Raw genomic sequence first — 26,424 nt, 5'->3', positions numbered from 1 at the left:
AATTAGAACTCTGATGATGAAGAAAAGAGGATCTACTTTAACATATCTTGTCTTCCTCAGCCTATGGAACAGATAGTTGTGTTGTCTGTCACCCAGATTCTGAACCACCCACTTACAGCACTGTTCCTCTAGCTTACTTAAAGCCATCCCTGTTGCTGACAGTCCACGCAAACCTCTGTGTAGTAACAGGAACAAAGAAGCATCTCTGAGGCCAGCCCAGAGCAGTAAAACACACTGGTGTCCTCACCATGCTGCCACTATGTGCCATTCAAATTTGTCAGACTCCCTTGCTGTTTGAGTTTTCTTTGAGAAAATATTTACAAGTATCATAGTGTGCATTATGTGCTCCACACCCAAAGGCTTTGGGTGTGCCTGTGCTCAGTCATTACAGTTTTGGATAAACGACAAGTCTTAGACAGGAGGCTGGAGTTCAGTCATCATAACTGATTATTTCAAATAAGAATGAAACAGGATCTAGTGTTTTCTTGTTTCAGAAGAAAGGAGATACTATCTGAAAAACTTCTAACTTAGCATTGATATCTAATAATTAACTGCTAAATACTTACTTACAGTGATTCTCAGAACAACAGGTAGTTCGAACTATGAGTGGGAAAGCTGTGAGTCATAGTGCTAGGCCTGACGGTCGCTGTGTTGTCCCTCCTTTGGTGCCTTCGGTTGGAAGTATGAAAATAATCACAGAGCAGATGTGGCACACAGTAGTTGCACCTGTCCAGAAGCACATCAGCTCAAGAATATGAAGGACATGCACACCAGGAATGGAATACCCATAGGGAAACACATTATTATTGCTTTTGCTGTATAGCTACAGACAGCGCCCTGTGGGTCAGATAAACCAAGATTTTGGCAAGTGATCATTAATTCTGTTTTCTCAACTTGTGGTTTTCTAATATGAATCATCTCATGTCACTTTAGACACCAGAGGTCTACATATGAGCTAGTTGTCTGAGCTTCCTCTACAGCTAATCAAGAGAAATAGGCATTTCTGTAGCATAACTCATATCATGGATGTGTAAAACAGTGTAAGAGGAATTGTACTCTTTCAAGCGTCAGTTTCTCTCCATTGACGGAAAAAAAAAGAATCTAGTATTATTAGGAAGACATCCATATTGTCTATGTTTGAAGTTTGGTGACGTGAATCCTGTCACAAGTGCTCGGTTGACCCAGGTTGTTTATGGGTTTTCAGCACTTCTGGCACTAGGGTTGGATAGTTAGCTGGGCCTAGAACAGGAGGTTTCTGTGCTTACTCTATATATGCTAGGGAGGCAGAGAGTACCTTCAGGAAAGTTCCTAGATATCCCTTCTAAAAACAGAGGTATTTTGCCTTTGATGTTTCAGAGGGGATGCTTTAAACTATTCTGTTAATATGGCAAAGAGTGCCCTAAAAGAAAAGGAGAAAATAACTAGATTTTTAAAAAGCAATGGGAAATGTATTCATTTTTCCTGGTCTGGCTTTCACCTTCCACAGAAGTGAAAAAGATAGCTCCTCCATATGTCTGGGTTGTCCTGTGACGAGGAGTTTGAATGGGATCTGCCTTACATGGAGTGTGAGCTCTTAACAAGAGCATTGCACTTGGCAAGCTTGTGTTGAACAACTGGTTTAAGCCAGAACCTTTTAAAGACATGGTTCTCAGCAACTTCCCTCTGCATCCTGAAATGAAACATTAACATAATAAGGAAGTTCAGATACTAACTTAATCTAACTTAATGAACAAGCGCACGTTCAATTAGTCTCTGAGGTACTCTGCACTGATTCATGGAATTGGAAATCTCTCCCAGAGTATCAATACTCTCGCTGTCAGATGGCAACAAGTCTGTTAGTTCCAATTGTGCCGTGTCCTGAAACTAATTCATCTCAACGTGCTGCAGCTGTTGGCTGTCAAGATTTCTCAGGTAAAATGGCTGTGTCAGTACTCCTCCTTTGAAGAAAGTGTCACTTCTTCCTCTGCATATGTCCACCTGGTGTGTCGAGTTTGTCTCTGACCACGGGATATTTCTTGTGACATTATTGCTGTTTGCAATCATTGCTTTTCATTATGGATATTCTCACAGTTGTTTTATACACAACAGTGGCAGCTCCCAGCTGCCCAGGTTATGTTTTCCTTTTACCTTCCCCCAACCCCAGTTTTTTTCCGCTATATCTACCAGTTGCTGTGACTTTGACATGAGTTCCTAATAGACACTCAAGAGCAAACACTCCTGTTTCCAGCTTTCCGTGGAACAAAATGTCAGCAAGTAACAAGTCATGTTATGTTGGTACCACTTCATTATTTAACAGTGCCAAATACAGATCAGAATTGACATCAATTCCTGTATATTCTTTGACATATTTCCTGCTAGCCCTCAGAGGCTGGAGGTAATGGAGGTTACAGTTATGTGACTAAACTTATATTTCAGAGCAGATTGGTTAAACACGAACCTGATAAATGTCAGACATCGCTGTATCAGGTTTACCAGGCCTAGCATATCGAATCGAATTTGGGATGTCATCTTTCTAAGTTGTTATGTTTTCTAGCAACAGTATCTCAAGAAAATGAGAAAATTCTAAATACATATCTAGGAGTGAGGAACTGCTGACTGTGTATTTTCCTTTTCCAGCCAGCAAATGCAAGTTTGTTTCTCCTTTGCATTGGGAACAAGTAGTTGCTGTGCCATGTGACAAGTCTTACCACTTCCTTAATGGCATGGTTCATTTAGGATCAGGACAAATGTCTAGTCCTCCTCTTAGATTTTGCAGCCCCTATATGAGTTTACTCCGTCCATTTTATAATTTTTCCATAACATCTTAAAAATAACCTCTCCAGTGTCTTTAATCATCCAGCTGGTGCTAAGAGCTTCCCCCAACTCTAGAGTGATAAAGATTATCAGTAAAGACACTGTAAAACTATAATGTGCCGGGCACAGTATGTAAATAGTTTTAATTAAATTTTGTAAGAAACTTGTTGGTAAGAGCAGTTTTGACAATCAAAGTCCATATTCTGTTTTTACAGTTGATTTTATCTGCCTGATTTATGTAAAATCTGACTTTGGCCTATGAACCACGGCCCTATTGTTAAATAGGAGAGCGTGCTTCCGGCTGCCAAAACTTTCCTAGGTTTACATTTAACTTCCAAATCCCTTATCTGTAGCTGAACATCCCTCTTTAAAGTACTGTTTTTCAGGTCCTAAAACTGAACTCTGGGGGATGAGACCATGAACCTCTCTGGATGCGGGGTTGTCAACCATTGCTTCCCTCTCCTTTTGAGAGTGCTGGCATTTTGTTGACCCTTACAACACACATGCCACTGCCATGCAGCTTAAAGAGGACTCATGCCACTGCGCTTTGTGAGGTGAACGGCAGAAAACTTTGTTTTGTGACTACTTTTACAGGCCTCTCTAACTTCTTCAGTTTCTCCAAAGCTTTGCCACTAGAGGTTCTGGCAGCTCCATTTGGCACAAATTTGCTTACAACATTTGTCTCTCCAAGGAGTCTTTAAACCCTTTCATGTCTGTCAGGCTAGGTATACTAATGGTAACATCAGCCTCCCTCGTGTGATCATTTCCTGAACCATTCCAGAAAATGAGCTGGATTAATGAAGACTTATTATTTAAATTGCTGAAGCTACCCAGCTCATTTTGACTGAATGCGTGAGCTTCCACCACGACTGCTTATGACCGGAATGGATGTCTATTGGTCCCTAAGCATCCAGCATGTCCCAGTTGCAAGATTACACGCTTTAGTTTAAATCTTATAAACTAAAGCAGCTATGACTAAATTTCTGAGAGCATGCTCATATGATAAGCCAGTTGTATATGGCAGCACGAAGCTCTACATGGGTTGATTTGCTCTGCTGAAAGCTCACTGACTTAAATCTGACTCAGATATCGGTGCTGTCTGTTGCAGTCTTCAGTGAAGTTAGACCCTTAGTTTATGTTATTTTCGGTCTGTAAGCATGTAGAGCCAAGACAAATAAGTGAAATCTGATTCATTCCCTGTCTGATATCCCACTGACCACCGTGCACTAACCTGTCTCTCTGTACCCGTTCCTGACTTTTTCCAGAGCTTCAATAAGATGTGATTCCCTGCACTGGCCAGCCTTACAGCTGATGCTGTCAGCTAACAGCAGCTGTGGTGCAGAAAATCTTCTCAGGTCTTGTGCTTTGAAGTCTATGGATGGCACTCATAACTATTACTCCGCTCTGAAACATGGTCCCCAATGCTGAAAATGTTTACAGAAATAATCTTCTGTGAACAGGCAAAAAATGCTGGCAATTTTTTTGTAATTAAAAAAAAAAATCAACATTCAAGGGATTCCATCTTAATGTAAAAATATCACAAGTCTCAGCAGTCCTGTTACCCTCAGCAGACCTGTATGCTGTTATTCAACCTACCCTTGTTTTACTAGAATTACATTTGAAATCAAAAGTTAAGATTAAAGAATTTCTGCTTTTTGTTTTCTTTTAAGTTTAACCTCTCACTTCAGATAAGAGGAGGCTGGTAATATAATTTGCTCTATTTCTTAGATACTACAGTATGTATTTGCCTGATTTTTCATTTTACCTTTTCCTCTTTGTGCTTTGATTTTTCATGTCACACAGATGACACAGTAGCCCTAAATATAGCAGAAGATTGCTCATGAGACTCTCTTAAATTAATCGTGTGAAAAGAATTGATTAAACTTCATTCTTGACTAAAAATTAAATCTTTTTTTTTTTCTCTTTGTTTGACTCGAGGTCAACTTTAAGCACCTTTGTCGTTCTTCAACATATAGGCAAAATGTTTCAGAAAACATTTGGAGAAGGACAAATAACATAGAAAAAGCCTTGTTCCCACACAATCTTAAACCTCTGGCATTCAATCCTGCAGCATACTGAAAGTTCACATCTATAATCTGTTCCTTAAACTTGGGATAACTCATATGTAATATTACACGTGTATCTAAGTGTAAAAAAGAAGATAACTTTGCTCTGAGGCCAGCCATTTAGATGGTGCTTTGACAGAGAGCAAGTCAAGAGTTCTACTGAAATAAGGAAAGAAATATGTGGAACACAGAGATCAAAGCCATCCTACACTGTAGGAGGACAAACTGGCATTGGCTGGTGTCTCCATGATGTATTTATTTAAATACATATTTGAATACATATGTATTCAAATAGTAATAGTTCTAAGTTTCTAAAGTGCTCTCTCCGATTTGCATATAGGTCTTGCCAAATTTTGAATGGGACTAAATTGCTTCACTAATTTTGATGTCAGCTACTGATATTTTAAACGAAGCTGCCAAAAAATTACAACCATAATTTACCTAGTACAATTACTACAATGAAGTTTGCTACAAGCTACTGACTGAGTAAATAAATTCAAAATTCAAGTGGTATAATTTATCTCAGACTTCCTGCAGTTAGGGACCTATGCAATAGTTCATGAAGTTGAAAACCAATACAGTGTTAAAATGACAACACTAGCACAAAATATTCAGATTCTCTAATTACATTACGTATGTTAAGACCTTGAAACTAGTATCTGCAGCATACTGGTGCATTAATACTGAGGCCGTATAGTTCTGTCTTTGAGAAGGAAGATACACATTTGACAAAAGATGTTTATATCCATGATTACAATGATGTTTTAAAGGACAGGTTAGGGCAGGAAACAATGGGGACTATTAAGAGAGAAACCAGAAAAATGAGCAGCATAAAACATTTCTTCAGCAAGAAGATTTGGATTGTTGTGAAAATTCCCTCCAGCCCAGCATTAGAATGGTTAAACTCGAACTGAAATGTTTGGCAACTGTGCCCTGCTTAGAAATATTTATAGAAGGCTCATACAGAAGGCAGGTGGTAAAATTTTCCTACCAAGGATCTCCAAGCATTTTACAAAACATTAATAATCAAGCTTCATAAAAAATTCATGTGGAGCTTTTCCAGATGTGTCTGCTTGCACAGGTGGGTGGTTCGAAGCCCCACTGCCCAGCCCTGCAGAGCCAGCCTCTGCTCGGTGCTGGCAAAGTGTTCCCTGTTCCATCCAAAAGAAAATCCTTGGAAAGCTGATGGGGTATTCAGAGACATACGGAGGAGCAGGGCACCCTGCTTGCTCTGTGCTCGTGTAACCCAACTTCTGATGCTCTGATGGAAACATCTAACAATCCACCAGAAGTTGGCACTGAGACAAACACAGAGACCATTCCTGTGATGTTGTTAAGCACCATCTGTGTTGGGGAAAGGAGGGAGATGCAGAAGGGTTAGAAAACTTATTTGAGATTACACTGCCAGTAACTGGTAGAGCCAGAGCAAGAATCCAGTGCTGACTCCAAGCTTCTGAGTGTGTCACCGGGCTGGCTTTTATTCCAGGTAGGTACAGTGCAACTGTAAACTGAGACACTGCAAAGGTATTAGACAACTGAACAGATTTTAAGTGCTCTGGACAATCTTGTGATTACAAACCTTAGGAGCTTTGCTTCATTCCTGGGCAAATCAGGTTAAACAATTATGAATTGGTATGAAACACCTAAGTGGACGTAATGTGGTTGAAACAAAGAACTTTCCATCAAAGACATAATGCGGTTGAAACAAAGATCTTTCCATCAAAGAAAATGCAAAATTTTCTACATAAATTAATACAAAAATATTTTATTTCTGAAAAATTCCTTGTAGGATCCTGTAAAAATAGCCAATTGTTGTGGAGGAAGAGAAAGTTGTTATAGAAACATGGTGAGACACATAAGAAGTGGTGGGATGGCCTGAGGCTGAGTACCAGTACTCAGTGATTAATCTAATTCACAGTCTGTAAAAGAATGATCAGTGAGGTGGCAACATTTGCAATATGACAGAATTGTTTGGGATAATTAAAACAAGACTGAAAAGCACTACTGAGATATCTAAGCTAGGTCACCGAGCATCAGATTGAAATTAATGTGGACATTGCATTTTGGAAGAATTGTCTGAACTGCTTATATAGATATCAGAGCTCAAAGTTAATGGGGACTAGTAAACAGAAAGTTTTGAGTGAAAACTTTAGTGCAAATCTAGAAGTGGCATGGAAGAATGTATTGATATATATGCTAAATAGGTCTCTTATTATTATATAAATAGGTCTGTGGTTATTATATAAAAAGAATGAAGAGAGGAAAAGAAGAATTTAGAGACAACTGGGAAAAACAACATGGAAAAATATCCATGTGAATTTGAAATTAGGGTTATCTAGGTACAATGTGAATGGGTAACTGTGGAAGTGCATGTTACAAATAGTAAAAGGAAGTTGCTTCATGTTCTTGTATTTTTAATTGTAATACAAGAGCAAGGAGACAATGCAATAGTTAAAAAAAAAAAAAAGAAAGAAAAATAAAAGATAAAACTTAAAATATTTAAATAGCAACATGATGGGTAATGGGTAGCAATAGATGCAATACTAGACTATAGTACTGAGGCCAGGAGTAGAACCTGATGGAGAAAGTTATAAGATATTTATGTCCCCAATTAGGACATATTACAGTATGCACAGGACTGAAGAGGAAGGATACTAAAAATGTTCCTAATTCAGGGTCTCAAAAACAAACATTACAATAAAGAAATAGCCAGTCTATTTCATCTGTTCACAAAGAGGATTTTGTCTTCTTCATCTGAAGCATCTGGGACTGTCAACAGGTGCTGACATGATCTTAGATTAAATGGTCTCATCTAGTCTACCCATCTGGAAGTTAAAGGTGCTAATTAGAGAAATCAAGATCATGGGCATATGAACAATAGAAAAAAACCAGCAGATTGTGTCACTTTCATATTTTGGACAGTCAGATGCTTCATTTTGTTTAATCAAGAAATTTATTTTTCACAGAGGGTATATAAAATAGGCCATAATGATTAGTTTAGGCAGTGTGTTCATTCTTAGATTCCAATCTTTCGGTTTATAATGAGCGCTTTTATAGTTATTCTCAGCCTTAGTCAGTGGGAGACAGACAATGTATAGGCATGGAGGGGTTCCTTTATCAGTGGCAAAGAGCACATGATCTCTATATCCCTGCCATCTGCCGATCTTTACCCCAAGGTAAATCTGCCTCAGTAAAGTACTTCATAAAAGAAAGGAAATGTATCTTTGGCTAATTTATTAATAACCAGAAATCCTCAACTGTCATATAAACATCAGAACAAGGATCAGAACAAAGTGATTCTGTTGTTGCACCATGACTGTGGCTGTATCTATCCAGACAAACCAGAGTTCAGAAATATTTCCATTGAAAATTAAAAAAACATTTGCAAAATGACAGGTTATCCCCCAGAACCACAGAGACTCCTGTCTCCTTCTTTAATTGTTTTGTTCACATCTGGTTTAATGACCGGGCTTCCCATTCTGGAGAAGAAAAAACACGTGCCTAAATGTGTCCAAGCTCATGGTCTAGTCCTTTTGTACTGCTGAGTTTATGTCTTTTCTATTTCCCTAATAGTGTGGACGTCCGCAGGCTGAGAAGTCTCATGTGCTGTGTCTTGTCAATTGATCATAAATTTTGATGGGCTCAATGCAATATCATATAAAGGACATAAATATCCTGGGAGACATCTTTCACTTTTTGATGTAATTGGAGCAGAGGCCAAAGTTAAGCAGTACAGACCATGACATGATGTCAATTACATGGTTCAGTTTGAAGACCTTTTTTAGCATAAACTCCCTTCAGAAAGTGCCTCATATGTTGTGGGTTCTGGGCTGGTAGAATACATAGCTAAGGGGACCTGTGGGATGACCTGAGTCAAGTTGTGAACCCCTATTCGCCTGGGGCTGCCTCCAGCTCAGTGTAACTGGGTGTAAATAACAGTGAGTTTCCTAATCTAGGTGTTACAGAATCCTTCTCCCGCACACCACACCGTATTATTTAAACACATTATTAAAAGTAGTCACCTTGCCCCTGTGAAAGGCTAGGTTTTGGCAGAATGGAGTCACACATTGACCCATGGATAGCAAAGTTTGTAGAGACCTTACTAAGGAGTTTAGATTTTTCTCAGAATGAGGAATAGTGTTGGGTTTTGTATTTTAAACATAGATCAACTGGCATTTAAGGAGTTGCATTTAAGTAGCTTGCTGTAGCTCTTCAGAGTCTACATTTATATCCTTTTTTTTTTTCCCTCTAAAGCAATTACTGGCTCTTATCTTCTGCTCTGTTATCCAGTAGGTAGGGACTTCTGCTGTACCAGCATTACAGCTTCCCATACAGAAGCGCTCAGGTGTAGCTAACAGCTGCACCATGGCAGCTGAACAGGGACCCCTTTGCTCTTCATCCAGAGCAGATCATGCTCCGCCTCTGTGCTCCAGAGACAGTGGAGTTTGCTCACACTCCACCAGGGTGAGGAAGGCAAGAGATTTTAAGCAGAGGAGAAGACATGGGCATGTTTCTGCTCAGCCATTTGCTGCTCCATAGTACAAAACTGCACTGGATGTGTGTACTCTGCTTCTGCCAAAAGCCCAGTTAGCTATTTCCACAGCATCCCTGAAGAAATAAAAGTGTCATCCTGAGCCTCCTCAAGCATTAAAGCTTCATCCTCTGTCACATGTTATAGCCCATAATCTAGAGACCTCAAGTTCAGTGGAAGTTAGTTAGTGAGAGTCCTTGTTTTTGGGTGTTCACAGCCTAGTTCCTTAAATATGAAGAGACTCTAATCTGAGAGCTTGGACTTCTTTGTGGAAACAAATCTTATATTTATACTGAGCTTTTTCTTAGTTCTGTATTTTAAAACCAATACTTTCAGCCTTTCAGAGTTTAATTTCAGGTTTTTAGTACTCTGAAGCTTTATTTGTCCTCTCTGGTCCAAAAATGTATAGCTTTATTCTTTACTTGGATGTATAAATAAAGAACTGCCTTTCTCTTAATCTCAGTCTATGGTTCTCTGTCCGTATCAGTCCAGATCAAAGGTACACAATACACATCTGAACTTTAAAATCTTTTTGATAGAATATTCCCACAATATTCTGCATGCCTCATTCTGACATTCAACTCATTTCTTACATTCTTCTCATACCTACTTCTGATCCCTTCTCCTTCTGTTCAACATACCTTGCAGTCTGCATGAACCTCACTCTGTGTCAATGTCTGTCTTGTCACACTTGACTCTCACTGCTGGGACCTTATCTTTAAAATGGATAGTTCACGTTTCCAGAGCTTCCTAATTTCCCTTTGAGTGATCCTTTCTAAGAAACATCACTCATTACTACCTACCAATAGCAGGGCTTTGGGGGTTATTTTGTTATTATTTTTTCTTTAAGGTACACTTTTGTTGCATTTAAAGACTATAGATTTTAATAGCCAGTCATTAGAAAGTCACAGAGTGAAAGCTGTAAGAGTAATATACAGAATCTTGGCTATTAAAGAAGAGTGGTTTCTAAACATAAGAAGTATTGTCAGTGAGACACTGCCCGGGGCCCTGGAAACACTCCAAGCTACAGCGTATGAGTTTTTCGGGGTGGCAGCAGGCCGTGTGCAATTACATCTCTACCTACAGTTCAGCTTGGATGACTGTTGTGGTTCATTTCAGCCAGCTGGCAGGGCCAGAGACAAATGCCATGAGCAAGAGGTCACAGACCATGACGATTAGACTGATTATTAGATGTGAGGATGCGGTAAGGACCATCCAGCCTCTTTAGGGCTACAGTGCATGTGCTGTTCTCTCCATTTACCTCTCCTCTGATGGTGCTGCAAATTCTTTTTATGATGGAGTGATTAGCAGAGGAGGCTCACCCGCTCTGATTAAATCAGGTTCAGCAAGGTTAAAGCAACTGCTTTAACCATCGTCTGGCAGACTGGAGGGAGGATCTCTATTTGTCTGGCTGTGCTGTCTTCAGGCATTCCCCTCCAGCTGTTTTGATAAGGATTTGGGAGATTCAGGTCCCTAGGCCACTGTTGCTGGGGTGGGGGGGGGGGGGGGGCGGGGCAGAGAGGGGAGGGGTAGCAATCGGTTAGCCTGGCTCTTGTGATCCAAACCAATGGACGCCACCAACTTGCTGCATATTTGAGAAGCCCCTGACCAAAAGTGGTCTTAGGGTGCTGCAGCTCTGAACTGAAATAAGACTGTAAAACTGGTGACTGGAGGGCTCCAGATGGACTGCCTCTGTCGTTCCTGTGTCAGATATATTGCTTTGACAGATGCCAGCTTGGCAAATGTATCCTGCAAGTAAAGATAGTGTTTTCTATAGCTTGGGAATGACCAGCAGCAGGATTTCTGAATCTGGGATGCAGTTAATTCTTGAAGTCTAATGATTCATAAAGACGCCCCAGCTTAGGGTCCCAGAGGTGTATGCAGTACTTGCAAAAGCAAGAAGTAGTAAAGACTAACATTTGTCTATAAAGATTTGGTGACTCAGTCTCTAAAGGGAGCAGACCAATTCAACTGAGAATTGCCATTTCTAAAATAATTTCCTTCTGTAACTGCATGACAGGTTACTTTATTGGGAGATCCTGTTTGCGGAGAAGCACAAACATGTGATTTCGAATTTCATACCAAGCTATTTAATTTCACAATGAGCAAAGAAAAAAATTGAAATATGCACAGAATGAGCTGTTTGTATCAATGTGCAATGGCAAAATACAGAAGGCAGTAAAGTCCCCTAAAAAAGCCTCCATGGATGAAACCCTGTGCTTAAAAAGCCAATTGCTTTTTGATGAACCTGAGAAAAATGTTGTTTTTTTTTCCTCTAGCCCAAATACTGTCAAAAAGTTATTCATATATGTATGTTTTCTGGCTGTTTGATAGGAAAATTGCTACAAGCCTTGCTTATGTGAATATTTGTGATGTACACTTTATGACATCATCTCAAAATGTATTTTGCTGGCAGTAATGGAAGTTTGTAGAAAGTAGGGAAGTTTGTGTCTGTATTGTGTTGCTTTTGCCTTTTTTTTTTTCTGATTAATGGATTAAACTTGGGGATTTTTTTGTGTAGCATCCTTGGTCCTGTTTTCTGTGTTTACTATCACCAAAGATATAATGATGAACATGTCCAGTGGGCAGAGTGAGGGAAGTGCAAGGAATATTTATAATATCTTTACAATATGGCAAAATTTGCAGCTTACCTGTTCGCTATTAACCTATCTAGAGTTAAATCAGAAGAGGTCAGTAAAGATAAACACCTAGGGAGATGAAACAACACGAAAAATATCATTCCTTAAGAAAAATGGCAGAGTGAAGAAAAAAAGCATATCCATATGCCAGACTTCATCCAGTCTAGGAATGTTTACTCTTCCCAAGGCTTGAAATCAAAGTAAGTGCTTAAACCCCACAAATTTTCATCCCGGGAATAAGAAGCGGGTTGTCAGCAAATGAAAAGTGACATCCACGCTGAGAGAGAGGTGGGGAGGGAGACAGATGCAGTGAGTATAACAGCTTGTTAATTCAGAGGTGGGCAGAAGTGGTTCTCCTCAAGCTAACAGTGGTAGAGATTAAACCATGGCAAGGAGATGCACTTCTACAGACACCAGTCACCGTATGAGTGCACTTTCCCAAATATCTAGTACCTTTCAAGGAAATGAATTAACAGTGCTGTGTGTCATGGCATCAGTTTGGTATGACATTATTAACTTGGTTGGGTACCTTCGACCCCTCCTGGTAGAGTGATTTGATTAACTGGATACACTCAGGTGGGGATGCAGGGAACTATACCAGCCATACCGTCACGTACCAGTGCAGTCCAAAGAGACAAAATAAGCATTGTTTCCCTAGGATACATACCCATATGAGATTAAGTCCTGTGTACTTAAAACACTACAAATATTTCAATAGCAACTGATTAAAATTCTAAAACAGTTGGCGATTTCTTTTGAAAAATTAAATTGCAGTCTAGACAGGAGACTTATTTATTGAGTTACAAGTCATATTCAGTTATAAAGGTTTTAAAAAGTAAAACAATAATAATAATAATAATAATAATTATTAAAATGGCATTGCTGCATCATAAATGCAGCACTGTTTGATTTATAAAAACCTACATGTAGTTCCCTGTATTCTAGCTAATAAGCATTTGAAACAGAAAGACAAAGATTTTGATGAGAGCTCTTCTATTATAATCAGAGTTCCACTTTTTACCTCTGGAGCGCAGAACAAATGCTTTCATTATTGTATTACTTTCAGCAGCCTACTGTTGTTCTGACCTTTGTGTACCTGGGGTTGTCCAGATATCATCCTTGCTAGGACACAGGAGAGTTTCGTCAATCTGTCAGTAAGGTCTCTGTAAGGACTTTGATTTAAGTAAATGAAGGCTTTGTTCAGGTGATGTCTCATTCACATTGTAACTTCCCTGGTTATACGGCTCCTTAGCTCAACCTCTCATCCTTACCACCAGGAGATCAAGCTTACTTGTGTCTCTTAATTAGCTGACCCAGGCTGGTGTGTTTCACATGTGTCTCTCATCTCTAGGAAGAAACTGAAGGATGAAACCTTCCTTTTCAGCACTGCTCTCCTCCCCTGGGTGCATCAGTCCCTCTGAAAGGGCAGCAGCAGCTGCTGCAGTGTTGATAGTTAATGCCTGTGTGGATTTGCAGCCTGGTCCGCAAAGATTTGTATTGTCATGCAAGTGTTAGATAGAAAATGGAGCTAAATATTTAAGGCCAATTTTTGACCACATTTAACCAGTGTTCAGGGTTGGGGAAACAGCAAGATTTAGCCTGCCCCCTACACACTGTCATGGCCATACGAGGACACCGATACCTCCATATTTTCCCTAAACTGGCTGGGGACAGACTTTTTAGCAGGGCCTGTTGTGATGACAGGACAAGGGGTAATGGTTTTAAACTAAAAGAGGGGAGATTCAGGTTAGATGTGAGGAAGAAATGTTTTACAATGAGGGTGGTGAAACACTGGCATACGTTGCCCAGAGAGGTGGTAGATGCCTCATCCCTGGAGACATTCCAGGCCAGGCTGGACGGAGCTCTGAGCAACCTGATCTAGTTGGAGGTGTCCCTGCTCATGGCAGGGGGATTGGACTAGATGAGCTATGAAGGTACCTTCCAGCCCAAATTGTTCTATGATTCTATGTTAGCTTTGAGCCTTGAGGATCCACCATATCTTTGAAAGGCACGGCACTTACTATCCCTGAATTTGCTGTCTACTGAGTGTTACTAGAAGCATCCTGGTAGTTAGTACTTTTAGGTACCCTAATTGCCTTTTAGGAGTTATGGATTGACTCGCCTCCTTATCCTTATGCCTCATTATTGGATCACACATTCCAGAGAGAGGCTACAGTGTGGTTCTCTGTGTTAAAAAAAAAATAGTCCAGTTTAAAGTCTAGAGAACAAACAGTTCACTGTTTTTTTTTGCTGCCTAAGCAATTATTTACAGTGTATAAGGTGGCAATTATATGCTGCTCCTGAGAATAGTTACCTGTATTCACTTGTCAGTGCTGCAAGGGGCAGTCAGTGATGAATCTGACTATAAAAGACCCATCAAAAACATTTCCATTAACACAAGATTACCCCAGACTTCTGATGGAAATTTAGCTTTTATTTTCTGGAAAGAATTTCTTCCATATGTTGTTAAACTGAATGCTCTTGAGCTTGCATTGTGTGGTACTGAATGTTTAAACTAAATATTGAGTGCAATGCAAATTTCTTTTGTAAGTTGCAGTTTGCTGTTTGAAGATGAGGCAGTTGTAGCTCATCTGAATGATGGTTTTATTCTTAAGTGAACTAATGCTGTGCTGTCCCAAAGCACCAAATTAGGAAGCAGGAGAGCATGTAGGAGTTTAATTTGTGAGTTTATGAGAGGGTACAGAACCAGCTCATCTGTTAGGAACACATAGATGAAAGACAAAACTGGTGGATCTAATAATCATGCTTGAGAGTAAAATGTTTGGGGACTGTAACAGTCGGAAAATTACAGGAATCTCTCTAGATTTCCATGAAAGTGAAGCTGCTTTGAAGAAGGAAAATATTTTCATTTGTACTGTAGATTCTGCAAAAAAGGAAAGGATATTGCAATTATGATTAACAGGTAACCTTTTAGGGGGAACAAGATAGTACAAGGTTAATTTTCATTTTTCAGAGACTAATGATTATTTCTAGACTTACTAGCTCAGTAGAAACTAGTTGCAAAAAACACCAAAAAACCATTTCTATGCCTTATTAAGGCAGATAAAGATAATTTGTATAATTAAGATTAATTTGGCAAAAAGTGCTAACTGTGCTAAATATTCTAAATTTTTATTAGCTTCAGTTACCATGTTACAACTGAAATTCCTTTTTTCTTTAAGTCTTCTATCGCACTCATAGGAACATGGCCTGTCATGTATGGCATAAGTCTTCTGGTCTGTACTCATCTGTTGTCAAAGCTGCATGACTGGTTGCAAAGCCCGTGCTGCCATCTCCTGCATCCCTTTCCCTTCTCTTCCCTTTCCCTTCCCTTCCCTTCCCTTCCCTTCCCTTCCCTTCCCTTCCCTTCCCTTCCCTTCCCTTCCCTTCCCTTCCCTTCCCTTCCCTTCCCTTCCCTTCCCTTCCCTTCCCTTCCCTTCCCTTCCCTTCCCTTCCCTTCCCTTCCCTTCCCTTCCCTTCCCTTCCCTTCCCTTCCCTTCCCTTCCCTTCCCTTCCCTTCCCTTCCCTTCCCTTCCCTTCCCTTCCCTTCCCTTCCCTTCCCTTCCCTTCCCTTCCCTTCCCTTCCCTTCCCTTCCCTTCCCTTCCCTTCCCTTCCCTTCCCTTCCCTTCCCTTCCCTTCCCTTCCCTTCCCTTCCCTTCCCTTCCCTTCCCTTCCCTTCCCTTCCCTTCCCTTCCCTTCCCTTCCCTTCCCTTCCCTTCCCTTCCCTTCCCTTCCCTTCCCTTCCCTTCCCTTCCCTTCCCTTCCCTTCCCTTCCCTTCCCTTCCCTTCCCTTCCCTTCCCTTCCCTTCCCTTCCCTTCCCTTCCCTTCCCTTCCCTTCCCTTCCCTTCCCTTCCCTTCCCTTCCCTTCCCTTCCCTTCCCTTCCCTTCCCTTCCCTTCCCTTCCCTTCCCTTCCCTTCCCTTCCCTTCCCTTCCCTTCCCTTCCCTTCCCTTCCCTTCCCTTCCCTTCCCTTCCCTTCCCTTCCCTTCCCTTCCCTTCCCTTCCCTTCCCTTCCCTTCCCTTCCCTTCCCTTCCCTTCCCTTCCCTTCCCTTCCCTTCCCTTCCCTTCCCTTCCCTTCCCTTCCCTTCCCTTCCCCTCCCCTCCCCTCCCCTCCCCTCCCCTCCCCTCCCCTCCCCTCCCCTCCCCTCCCCTCCCCTCCCCTCCCCTCCCCTCCCCTCCCCTCCTCTCCTTTTGGATGCAGACCTCTGGTGCTAGTAAGCACTAGTTTCTGTTCCCTTCTGATTTCTACTCAGGTTAGCTGAGACAAGACGTGCTCAGCCCACCAGAAAAACATGAACTTTCTGTAAATTCCACTACCTGTGATGTGCCTTTGAACTTTTTGTTTCTGCTTGTGACAATGATGTGGAATGGTGTTCATGAAAGATTTGCTACACTTTATCCCTGTGTTATTTTGTGGCTAAATATCACATACTCCTATATTTTCCAGATGAGATGAAGAGTTTGTAAATGCGATGAAAGAGTCAAACAAGTTTGAAAGCATCAACCCCCAACCTCAGACTGGCAGTGTCTTGTTGCAATACAAGCTCTCTTCTAAATATAGACATAGCTAATTGCTTCCTGTATCTTCAAAAAACGTTAACATTGGGGAATTCACTGGTGTTGCTTTACAGCTCTGTCCATCTGGCAGCACCTTCCCTTGAACCTCAACGACAGCAGGTAATTGTAACGGAACAGCCCCTGTCAAAACAAGAAGGATTTACTAAGCTGGAGGATAATGAAATGGAACAACTCATGCAAGCAATAAAGAAAAAGCACAGCTGGAAAGATGGGAAGGCATATTCAGACCTTTAAAGACTATAAAACCAATACAGTAAAAGTCAGAGCTGTTGAGTGTATCACTGCTCAACATCTCAGGACAAAACAAGAGCTGTGTTCACAAGCATCATCTGTAGATGTAGATTGCTTTGCATCTGGGAAATGCTTGCTGAGCAACAGTGATGATCATTCCCAGCATCATTAGCACCTCCTGTATCAATTCTCATACTGGGAACTCCTCTATTCTGGTATGCTGACAGTTTTTGAGACCAGCCCACACCAAACCATTTAGAAAATCGTATGAGGAACAAGGATGAAAGGCAGTTTGTAGTCTACCTAAATCCTAACAGTTAAAAGAGAGTTTTTGCTCTTGTATTTAGCAGTAGTGTTTTTTAATGTTTATGTGTGATTTGTCTCTTCTAATCTCTTCTCAGAGTTCAACAAATCTCTACTCTTTTTTTGAATTCTACTGATTTGTTTGGTGTAGTAATGTTTGCTAGAGAGGAGCTCCATCACCTACTCATGCCTTATGTGCAAAATCTGTCCTATATGTGTTTGTTTTCTATTTTGCTGAATCTGTCCTGGTGCCATTTTATGTGAGAGAGTAAATAAGGCTCACCTATCTATCCATGTGTTATACATTAATCATTGTTTCTATGTAAAATACTTTTATACTTTTGTAATACTGCCTAAACAGTAAACTGAAGTCGGTGCTATTGCCGGCCTGCACTGGAAGGATGCTCAAGCCAGGCTTAGATTAACTCTGGCATCTGCAGCTTGGTGGTAACAGCTCCGAGGACAGCTTGGGCTGCCAAGCCCACCCAAGAAGCGGTTGGCACAAAGCCAGATCTGCGCTGCCGCACTCACGGTAGCAACTGCAGTGCTGTCACAGGTGGCACCTTGGTCTGTCCAGTCCTTCCCCCTACAGTGAGTTTGTCACCTAATTCACAGCCCATTTATTAGCAGCTCTCTTTCTTTCCGGGAACGTGCTTCCCATATGTTTATGTACGCTTCTTTTTTTTCGAGGAACATGCAAAGACTAAGTTATTGTCTGCTCTAGAAATACTGCAAATGAAATACAAGGATATATACACACGGGTAGCAAGGACTGTCCTTTCACTTCATAACTCTCAGTATCATTTCCCTCTGGTGAACCACAGTGTCTTTTCACACTGTGCTGCTGTGCCAAGGACCTTCCAGTGGCAACAGAGACCTCCTGAAAGTAACTGCAGGAGCAGATGACGACGACATTGCAAGAGGGAAGCCGTGAAGGCAGCCCAGTACCTCACCCTCTGAGCTTTCCTGTCCCTGCTCTTCCTGGAGTTTCTATTTGTATTTTTGCCCCTGGGAAAGAGAAAGAGAACCAAGGGCTGTGTCTCTCTTTTTGTAGTTGCACAATAACATTTCCAATAGGATCCTCTTGTGCACTGAATTCTTATCTAAGGTTTGGTGGCAGGGGCATTAAATATTATATTATTCACTATGTAATGACAGTTATTTTTATTATTAATTGCTTTTTCTACTTCCTAGAATTCTGCTTTTTCTGCTTCCTAGCATTCAGGAATCAGAAAGTACCAGAAGCAAGAAAAAGGAGAAAAAAGTCTTATTTTTCTGTGGGCAACAAGCTAACTTTTATTTAAAAGTTCATGCTATATATATATTCTCATGTGTTTAGCTCAGGCAACCTACATTTATTACAGAGACAGTGTCACCGCTAAAATCTTTACAGCTTCACCTTTGAGAGAAGATAAGATTACCGTACTATTCCTTAGGTCTTCTCTTTCCTTAACTGAGGTAATGCTGTCTGTATATTAGTTACCTGCAAAAGCATTTATATAGATTTTAAATGTTGACAACTATAATGTTTATAATGTTTGCATATGATTAATTGCACTTTGACAGTTTGTATAGAATGGGATATGAGTTACAGCCAATAATGTTTCAGTATTTGAAGCATGTTTAAAAAAATAATCGCTTTCTGTATTTGTGTGTTGGTCTAACTAAGTGAATAATCTCAAAGCATAGGGCAAAGTCAAACAGAGCACGTTCAGCTGTGTCTGAATGACACCACTGGATAAAATAATTTGTATTGCTTCACTCTTCTTGGATGAGAGTAGAGGGAGTCTGTCTGTCCTTTATTCTGTTCCTTTTGTAGCCCTGCTACCATTCTTTGCACTGTCTCTTGTTGCTGCTCCTCTCCCACTGGCATCAGTGTTATGTAGCTCTGTTAGGTGCAGTAAGAAGATATATACATTTATGCAGATATATGCTACTTATAATTTGGACAGAGAGTATTTTACATGCCATGACTTGGAAGTTTTAGTCTGATCCCTGTAGCTGTTTTCAGATGAGACAAGGATATGGTATAAAGGCATATTTTTTCTTCTTCTTTTTTTTTTTTTTTTTCTGCAGCACTTCATATAATTCAATAAAGCTAAGAGTTTGTTTTATTTAGTGTCAAAAAGAGCTGTATTTTGAAATGAATCTAACTTAGACTTTGAGGAGTCTCCAATGGCAACTCCCTGGAGTGGAAGTACATGATGGAGAATGTTTGCAGAACATTTGGCTGGTAGCTATGTGCCCTCAGCACTCACAGATTAAATGCCTACATGGCCTTTTGGTTGCTGCTGCATTATTGATGTGGAATGTGGTGAAAAAACTGCCAGAAACGTGCAGATCAAACATTGCTAGAAAAACATCGCTTTCTTGTTGTGTGACTTGTATATTTGCTTAAATAAGCTTTTTCAAGTATCTTTTAACAAGAAGAAAATACAACTATTACGTGAAGCAGTCATCTGTCAGACTGGCAGTATGGACAGTCAAAAATTAATGTAATTTAGACTTGGGGTATAAATGCCTGGCAACAGTGAGTTTAGATTGACAGTGTGCATTAATTTGCCTGCAGTCTTTTCTGCACAAGTTCCTTCTACATTGTATCTGAGATTGACACCATATAACCTTTCTTGTGGTTGCAACAGTCAATATTCTCCTGTTAAAATCAAGAATTCCTAAAAAAAGGAGAAAAGGAAGCCTTGGAGTTCACAGGAGCTTCTACATGTCAAAAAGACTGCCTATAAAGCATTTTGTCCCCAGGAAAAGAATTTCACAAACTGGTCCTGTCTTCTGCGCTTTTAAAAAGCCAGCCAGCTCATCACCGAGCTGTGGTGATGCAGAGAAGAAAGAGAACAGCCACCAGGAGCAGGCACAGCCCCGTCCTGCACAGCTCTCCCACACCAACCTTTGGTTTTCTTGTCCACTTCATGCACTCAAGTGAAGAAATAGATTTTGGGCCCTTTCTGGGTCTGCAACCTGATACATTTTTCTTACAAGTGCAAAAAAGCATCAGGCACTGTGGCCACTCTCTCTTTAAGATGTGAGTGGCAAACCATGAAGTATTTTCCTTATGTTCTACAAAGCATGAGGAACTGACTTTCTGGAAGGGGTCTGCATTCAAGAATGCACTTTTCCAGTTGAACTGCTAAACGAATATGTTCCATCTGATGCACCCTCCAGGTTCACATGCAAAACACAACTAATTAATTCAGATAGGAAAAATAAAATTAGAAAAAAAAAAAAAGAGAGAGATAAAAATATTAATCTAAAAGTGAAAAAGAAAACAAAGAGATATGTGGGACTAAAAAGAGATATGTGGGACTAAATGTTGAGCTCTGTTATGGAATCAGTGAACCAGCATGGATTGGTCCCTTTTCTGAAAACAGAATTACCTTTCACTCTCCAGTTTCACCTATTTGATGTAGGAATAGGAATCTTCTCTTTTCAAATTAACTACTGAAGATGGAGAAATTCAGCTGTTTATGTAAATAACTAAAATAATAACACATGTGAGATATGGATTAATATATTGGCTGGGATGAGTGCAAGTCACACTCTTATTGCCCTGCATGTGATAATATTTATGTTGTCATCCATTTGCACTTTATTATTTCTGATGCTGGAATAGCCACTTGAGTCCTCTGCCATTTATATCGTTCTGTAATTAGATTACTATCTTGCTGTTGTTTGTAAAAGCGCCAGTGCCTTCACATGAACTTGCAAATGTATCAGATGCCTTTATAGGGAAAACTTTTGTATGAATATTTACAAGGACTAAAGGCACTGTGAATATCAAAGCAAATTCCTTATTTTCCATTCAGACTTACACTTGGAACTACGCTTTGGCATTGTTCATTTAAGTCAAGCTAATATTTTTGTTAAAATATCTTTACTAAAGATATGAAAAAGATATATTTGTGAATCACTGGAGTGCCAGGCAAGATACGAAAGTGAGGGAAATAAAGTACTGTTTGATGGAGGGAAATTAAAAAGCAAACAATGAAAGTGGCCAGGCTGTAGCTTCTACTTGTGTCACAAACAAAGTTGGACTGACATGGTTGGCTGCTATTTTAAAAAAGGCAGAGGGCAAAAATGTTTTCAGTTCCACCAGCAACCCCAATCAGCCTGGGATAGTCTGTATCAAATCACAAGCGGGAGATGTCGTTTTATTTCAAGGGTTTCTCAGGTACTGAGCACCTCTGAGCAGTTAACAGAGACTGTACAGGGGAACTACATGGCAGATGCTTTGTACTATTCAGTGCTTTCTAAAATGAAATCTGAAACACTTTTTGCTCTGTGTTGCACTGATACTTTGCAAGTTGTCCCTGTTAGTGAGATGACGTCAAAAGAAGTCCACTGCTGACAGCTATTGCCAGGAAGCTGATCAGATGGTATGAAGAAACAAGAAATTTGGCCTTCTTACAGTTTGAACACAAAGAAGGGAGGCCAGGGGGCTGTGTGTTTGGTGAGATGTAAAAACCTGAGTTTGATGAAGCCAGAAGCTATATCAGAAGTGAATATAATTCATTTAATCTCAAGTATTCAATTTTCTCCATTTGCGTGCCTGCTGTAACCTACCATTATTCCTCATGAAGATACTTGGCTGGGCTGTTGTCTGCTCCACTGCTATCACAGGCCAGCATTTCTAGCGGGGAGAGGCATGGGGGTTTCTCCCCAGGCTAATCCAAGGAGGGCACTGGGTTGAACCCAGCTTCCACTGGGCAGCAACAAGCAGATTTTGAGTGCTGAGTGAGACTGCAATGTCCCAGGAGTGGGGTCTGGGAATCTCTGCTAATACCAGAGAAACTGGATGCTGAGCACGCTGGAGCCTGATGACAGTTTTGCCCTGTCTATAAGCAGGACATACCTTGAGGACAGGGAAGCTGAAGGACACTCTCACATGCTTATAAAGCAAAATTGTATCTTGGTGAGTAACCCCAGATGAAAAGTTTACAAAGCTCTTTTGGCATTTACTATATGCTGAAAAGAAGTAGAAATTACGAGGCAAAAGCTAAAATGATCAAGAGTTAGACACACTCAGATGTAAGAAATGCTTTCCTGAAGAGCACAGCTAAGCAATTAACAACACTCCTACACCCTACATTAGAAAATGTGCATGCATTTTGGGATTTGAAGCAGGGCTTGTTACAGCAGAAAACACTGAGCTCAGAATTGGCAGTACTAACAATTAGCACCTTAAAGTGCTGTCAGTTCCTCCTGATGGAAAGCAGACCTTGATCCCCTATGCTGTGGATGTCAGGACTTCGTTACCTGTAGCTTTGTCTGACTTTCTCTAATCTGGACACTGCTCTTGTTCTGACTCAGATAGGGAAATCACAGCATATACCTTTCTCACATGTAAAGTAAATAGTTTAAGTGCTCTGATGCTAGTTTTAACTATATTCCAGAAATAATAGTCATTATTACACACCATTTGTGCTGCAGTAGCGCACAGAGACATTCTCCCAGACTGGTCATGCTTGGCTTTGTGCAGTACGAGCACATGGTGGCTGATGGCTCCTGCTCGAGAGAGGCTACTGTCCAGGAAGGAGGAAACCTGGAGGCCAATGTCACTGTGTCTTTGTGTCACTGGCTGGTCATCCTGGAGGTTCACACTTAATTGTCTGAGCCTCTGGCTTCACAGGGATTGCTGGTATGTCAGAATCACAGGGTTTTTGGTTGCTTGGTGGAGAAATACCCTCCTTTACCTCCTTTTCATGAGATTCTCTACCTGACCCCTGTTGGTTTCTTGTATTTCTTGCTACAGAATGGCCATGTTCCCAGGCAATGTTGCAAATCACTTTCACAACACCTACTTAATGCTGTTTTATAACCCATCCCCTGATCTCTCTGGTGTTCATTCCTTAAGATCAGAAAGGGAAATCCCCTCTTTTGAACTGCAAGACTGGCAGGGACATCCTCATGTGATCCACATGTGATCTCTGAGGGGCAGTGGACATCATTCCACATTCCTGCTGGGTTTTGATACCTTTCTGTGAAGTCTTATTTCAAACTCTACAGCGACTTTGAAGATGCTTTTAAGGAGCATGATTTATTGAATAATATTTTAAATAAGGAAAAACTGATTATGTTCTATAAATATTAATGTCAGAGTGTAATTGTGCTACTACTCTATTATGTTACAATAAACCTGCTGGTGCTGCAGCATTTTAAATAAGTGCTGGATGATTTAGTTTGTTCTTATGCTCTTCATAGCAACAATCTTCAGTCTGAAACAAGATTGCAATTTGCTGATTAAAGAAGCATCACCTAATCAAGTGAGACTGAATATTCAGTTGTTTTTTTTTTTAAATTATTTTTATTTTTTATTTACTCTAACAAAATGTTTCATTTTAGGAACCTCTTACGTTTTTTCTACTCTTGCTGTTTAATTGACATTAATAAAATATTCCTAACCCTGTTCACCCAGAAGGTATTGCACACCCAAGACACATGATAAAGGTTTGGTTTGAAAGTGCTAGCTTTGGGAAACTACCCAGTGGCAGCAGTCCCTCAGGATGTAATCTGATATTACAAGTTCTGATTTTGTATTTGTTTCAGAGGCTATGTACATGACTGGTTAGGAGACTTTGGGAAAGAGGGCTGAGAGAAATGGATTATAGTTAGAGCTAATTCTGCACCAGTGTTATCAGGAACAGCATATTGGAACTTAACTTTGGCAAAAATACCATGGTGTCATTCGATTGACGGGGACATCTGGCTCTTCTCTCCGTTCATGAAGGAGGAGCTATATGTGAGACAAGAAGAGAAGACAAATTCAATAGGATGAATAAGGCCACAGCAGTGTTTACTGGAGTAAAATAATTAAGTTGAAGCTGGTATTTGCTTTCTTCAGTCCAAATGGAGCAGTGGTGGAATCTGTGCCAAGAGATGTGTTTCCCATCACATCTCGTTCAGTTTTGCATCTTGTTAGTTGCAGTCAAATGTTTTCATAACTCACGCCTGTGCTGTTAATGATCTTTTCTTCACACACAGCTGAAGTGAGAAATGAACCTACATCTACAATGAAAGGGAGTTTATACTTTTAAGTAGGTGCTCTTATAAGCATTTGTGCACCATTCTTTGCCCTGTGGCCCATGCTGTTTCTCACTCCTCACAGCTGAGCCATTTTTGAGAGCTAAAGACATATTATTTGGAAAACATAAGTGAAACTGGCTCTGTGGAAGTGACTCACAATGAGTTGGCTTTTTGGCATGGTGGAGTACCTGAGCCTTTTAATCTGTCTTTTCGCTGGGGCTTCTTATTATTTTTCCCATTTCTCTCCATGTTCACCATCCTATATATGCCTTCTTTGATCGTCAAATTAAAATTGCTCTACGTACTGCAGAACACTTCCATCATAAGCCATCGTGTAGCTTTTACATATCTTTAGCAAATTACGACTACATGTCCACATGCACATGGACAACCTCACTGGGGGACTGTACCTTCAACATGGAGTTTGACCCAGATGTGAGGGCAAATGCAGTCTAAATGAATGGCAGGTATATGCCATAAATTCGTGTGTGTAAGACTTAAAGTTGTTATCACTGTGGTCGCTTGTAAAATTTCTTAGTTTCCAATTTCTTGGGATAAAATGTCTTTATAGGTCTTTGCCAAACACCTGGCCTGAGGGAGCCTTGTTTATGATAGCAGCTTAGTGTGTCGCACATACCAATGAAGAGGGATCAGCACAAACATTTGTGCAAGCAAAAGAAGAATTGGACAAACACTCATAGGATGTTAAAATGCTGTGGATGGGCTTAGGATGTGCAACAAAGATCACAGACAATATGTTTTCTTTCCTTCTTTAAGGGCTTGCTAATATCTGTGTACCAAAATCTATTTTTTTTTTTATGGAATATTTTGAATATCCCTTTTTTAATCATTAAACCACTAGATTCTTATTTGAGAGACAGTCTGCACTGAAAACATGGATAGGAATGGAGAGCAGAACAGCAATACACAGCCTAACTGTAAATTAACAAGATGAAGGTCTGGCTGTAGAAGTGTCAAACCCAGCCCAGTGTATTTGTCTCTGGTGATACACATCTTTTAATTTTAATAGACAATGTTTAACCAGCCAGATTATTATAACTGTGGAAACTTTAAAATAAGAGAAATTGAAGTATCTTAACTATTGCTTACCACTGGCTTTCCAGCACATTGCTGTTAAAGTGATTTGAGCTCTATGATGGCAAGCTGGTGGTGACATGGGAAAACAGATTGCTTTCTTAGGGTCAATTTGCCTTGAAAAATCTTTATAATCAATGTAACAAGTAGGTGCAACTGTGCTATCACAAATATACATGTATTACAAAACACTTAGTAAATTAATACATTTGAAAGTAGTTGTTTTGGTCTTTTGCTCAGGGAGATCTAAAGTGTCAACTAGTGGAGAAATACCATTTTCTTTTAAGAGCAGTTTGTTGTTTTCTCTTTAAATGAAAGATTTTCCCAAATTCAAGCACATTTCCATGCTACAGTTAAAAGCCGAGTGAACAAAATTGTATTTTTCAACTAATAAATGCTCTAAAAAGGAAATCTCATTAGTGTAATGAATACATCAAATGGTTGTTTGTTATACATAATTAACCTCCATTAACTGGAGTTGTGTGCTCACAGAAGAAGAATTGTTTATTTGACAGAATGATTTTTTTGTGGGGAGAAGAAGACATTTCAGATAACTTGCCAAAATAACTTCATCTCTGGCTGATGGCTCTAGGTTACCACGAGCAGTGCAAATGAAAGCTGCCTGGAGAGCTGCAGCAGGATTTCATGATACCGAATGACTATGTAGTAAAACAGCAGGTGAAATTCAGTCCTGATGGGTAGAAAGCAGTGTAAACAAAGATTTTCTCTAAGTTTTACAGGCACAATAACAGGGTCAGGCCTGACTGTTACTGCTTGGGCTGAATCCCCCATCCTGCCCACCCCTGCCCACTCCTGCCAGTGTGTGGGGTCACCGCTAGGTCTGGTTCACCCATCAGGGAGGTATTTTGCAGAATTTGGGATGTTAATAAGCAGAGATAAGGGAGAAGTAGGGTGTTACAGTTCCATCTAGAGCAGTGCCAGGGAGATATGTAATCTTACAATCCACTTATGTCCTTGAGAAAAAAATGTTATCATCTCCATCTCTCTGTATTTAATTTAGTGGCCTTTGGGAACAATGCTCAGTCATAGAAAGATGAGTTTCAGACACTGGAGCCCTGATACCACAAGCTTTCCTGCTTTTGCAAGCACTGGAGTCTGACATATATGCAGCGGAATGCAGAAGGTACTAA

The 26,424-nt window shown here is 40.3% G+C and overlaps 1 long non-coding RNA gene across 2 annotated transcripts in view; it reads left to right on the top strand.

Annotated features, from left to right (window-relative positions):
- Positions 1-26,424, top strand: part of LOC110358189 (uncharacterized) — a 73,980-nt gene that overhangs the window by 11,311 nt on the left and 36,245 nt on the right. For both annotated transcript variants that reach the window (XR_002412358.2, XR_002412359.2), the window contains exon 2: positions 26,295-26,417. This is a non-coding gene — a long non-coding RNA (uncharacterized LOC110358189). The remainder of the gene's footprint in view (positions 1-26,294; positions 26,418-26,424) is intronic.

Source organism: Columba livia, chromosome 1, assembly GCF_036013475.1.
Source record: "Columba livia isolate bColLiv1 breed racing homer chromosome 1, bColLiv1.pat.W.v2, whole genome shotgun sequence".
Classification (NCBI taxonomy): domain Eukaryota; kingdom Metazoa; phylum Chordata; class Aves; order Columbiformes; family Columbidae; genus Columba; species Columba livia.
This window is presented reverse-complemented; position numbering and strand designations above follow the sequence as displayed.